The sequence below is a fragment of the Colobus angolensis genome, unplaced genomic scaffold, assembly GCF_000951035.1.
Source record: "Colobus angolensis palliatus isolate OR3802 unplaced genomic scaffold, Cang.pa_1.0 Scaffold40, whole genome shotgun sequence".
NCBI lineage: Eukaryota > Metazoa > Chordata > Mammalia > Primates > Cercopithecidae > Colobus > Colobus angolensis.
In genome coordinates this window covers 8,554,509-8,557,669 of record NW_012117377.1, presented here as the reverse complement: position 1 = coordinate 8,557,669, position 3,161 = coordinate 8,554,509, and the positions used below count along the sequence as shown (strand labels likewise).

Here is a 3,161-nt window from a genome sequence, read left to right as displayed (position 1 = left end):
GTCTCTACTAAAAATACAAAAGTTAGCCAGATGTGGTCGTGCATGCCTGTAATCCAGCTACTTCAGAGGCTGAGGCAGAAGAATGGCTTGCATCTGGGAGGTAGAGGTTGCAGTGAGCCGAGATTGTGCCACTGTGCTGCAGCCTGGGCAACACAGTGAGACCCTGTCTCCAATAAAAACCCAACAACAACAACAACGACAAAATATACGTGTGTGTGTGTGTGTATACATTTGATTGTTTGATTCCTTGAAAAATTGTTACATATATGTAAATTTTTACATTGTAACAATTTTTAAAGAAATCAAACTATATTTTCTTTTATTGAGATAGAGTCTCGCTTTGTTGCCCAGGCTGGAGTGCAATGGTGCAATCTCAGCTCACTGCAACCTCTGCCTCCCGGGTTCAAGCGATTCTTCTGCCTCAGCCCCCTGAGTAACTGGGACTATAGGCCCGTGTGTATTTTTTAAAACAACGAAAATTTAATGAGGATTGCATTGCTTTGTGTTTTTTTCTTTTCTTTTTTTTTCTTTTTTTTTGAGACGGAGTCTTGCTCTATCGCCCAGGCTGGAGTGCAGTGGCCGGATCTCAGCTCACTGCAAGCTCCGCCTCCCGGATTCACGCCATACTCCTGCCTCAGCCTCCCGAGCAGCTGGGACCACAGGCGCCCGCCACCTCGCCCAGCTAGTTTTTTGTATTTTTTAGTAGAGACGGAGTTTCACCATGTTAGCCAGGATGGTCTCGATCTCCTGACCTCGTGATCCGCCCGTCTCGGCCCCCCAAAGTGCTGGGATTACAGGCTTGAGCCACTGCGCCCGGCCCTGCTTTGTGTTTTTTTCATGTCTCTCTAAAGTCTGGCTTAATCAAAGACCCTTAGGTCTGGGTGTGGTGGCTTACACCTGTAATCCCAGTGCTTTGTTAGTACAAGGTGGGAGGATCTTTTGAGGCCAGGAGGTCATGACCAGCTTGGGCAACACAGGGAAACTTCATCTTGTTAAAAAAAAACACACACAAAAATTATCTGGGTGGGATGGTGTGCACTCTTGTAATCACAGTTACTTAGGAGGCTGAGGAGGGAGGATCACTTGAGCCTAGGAGGTCAAGGCTGCAATAAGCCATGATCATGCCTCTGGACTCCAGCCTGGGGGGCATACGCATTCAGACCATAGCATCTGGTTCATCTTCTTTTTTTTTTCTTTTTAAGATAAGCAAGTATATATGTGTGTTCTTATTTTCTATTCTTATTTTTGCACTTGCTATTTTAACTTAGTGTCTATTGGAAATCCCTGTATTATCAGTTCATGGAGATCTTTCTTATTCTTTATAGCTCCATAATACTCCATTTTATGTAGCCACTTCTTTCTACTTTCCTGTGTGTGGATATTTAGGCAATTTCCAGTATTTTGCAGTTGTGCATATTGCTCTAATGAATAACCTTGCGTGTGTGTGTTTTTGTATTGTTGCTGGTGTATCCTCAGGGTACATTCCTCAAAGTGGGATTTCTGGGTGAAGGTGTAAAACCTGTGTGGGGCTGTACCATTTTGCATTCCCATTAATGATGTATGTGAGTTCTTGTTTCCCTTAGCTTTGCAGCCTGAGCTTTTGAAGTTTTGCTAAGCTGATGGGTGAGAAGTGGGATCTTAGTACAGTTTTAATTTGCATTTAAATTGCATTATGGATGAAGCTAAACATCTTTTCATGTGTTTAAAGGCCATATTTATATCTTTTGGGGATTTGTCTGTATTTATCTTTTGCTCATTTTTCTTGTTTTTTCCTTTTCCTTTTTTTTTTTTTCCTCTAGAGACTGGGGTCTCCCTGTGTTACCCAGGCTGTAATGCAGTGGTATGATCATAGCTCACTGCAGCCTCGAATTCCTGGGCTCAAGTGATCCTCCCTCCTCCACCTCCAGAATTTTCTGAGCAGCTGAGACCACAGGTGTGCAACATCATGTCGAGCTAATTAAAAAAAATTTTTTTTTTAGAGATGAGATCTCCCTAGGAGGCTGTCCTCCCACTTACTTTGAGTTTCTTTTGGGGATTGTGTGATTTGATTTTACATTTAACTCTGTATATGCTACCATCTGTAGCACCTTGTAGATCAAGTTCCAGATGGTTTTCCATTTCTATCTGGGAGTTCCCCATTATCTCTTAATCAGATGTGATGCTCCCTCTGGTGGACACTGGAGTAAAAAGCATACAAACATTTTTCAATAAGGCAACTTGTTTTTTAGCCACTAAAACACTATCTCTGAGTGGTCTCCTTCATGAACCCCCCTTCCAAACTGTTCTTAGTCTCTAATATTTGCCATTAACTCTGATTTCGAATTAGACCAAAAAAGGGCAAACAAGTTAAATTTTGTCATAAATATCTATATAAAACTCACTAATGAAATAGCACTGGTCAGATTTACATGGTGTAATGGCTTATTAATGATGACCATGTTTTTCACAATAAGAGTTGAAACCTGTGCTTGAAACTAGTAGTTTTACTTGGAGTTGGTATGATCTGGAGGGAAAATTGTGCTTGCTAATCTCCTTACAGTTTATTACTGCAAGAAGATTCTGTGTAAATAAGTTTTTCCCCTAGTTTTTGACATAGTAATTACTTGTTAGTAGAAAAAATAAAGGTCACTTATGGGATAACCTTGAGTTTTATATCTCATTCTACTATTTGAAAAGTGAAAATGGACAGAGCCATTACTAGTTGTTTAAATACAGTACAATCAAGAATGTTTCCTTTTTAAAGTTTACTTGTTGTCAGTTTACTGTTTTACACATGGCCTATTCATGTTTAGTTTTAAACATTTAAAAGCATTTATAACAGTAGGCTAATATGGATCTTTTTGTTTGTTTGAGACAGAGTCTCACTGTGTCACCCAGGCTGGAGTGCAGTGGTGTGATCCCGGCTCACTGCAGCCTCAACATCCTGGGCTGAAGTCATCCTCCTACCTCAGCCTTGAGTAGCTGGGACCACAGGCATGCACCACCATGCCTGGCTAATTTTTATATTTTTTGTAGAGATGGGGTTTCACCATGTTGCCCGGCCTGGTCTTGAACTCCTGGGCTCCAGCAATTCACCTGCATCGGCCTCCCAAAGTGCTGGGACTACAGGTGTGAGATACCCGCATCTGGCCAATATTGATTTTTTTTTTTTTTCTGAGACC

At 41.4% G+C, this 3,161-nt stretch overlaps 1 protein-coding gene across 1 annotated transcript in view; it reads left to right on the top strand.

Moving 5' to 3' along the window:
* SMYD3 (SET and MYND domain containing 3) overlaps positions 1-3,161 on the top strand; it is a 735,177-nt gene that overhangs the window by 7,122 nt on the left and 724,894 nt on the right. The gene's annotated exons all lie outside the window — the stretch shown is intronic.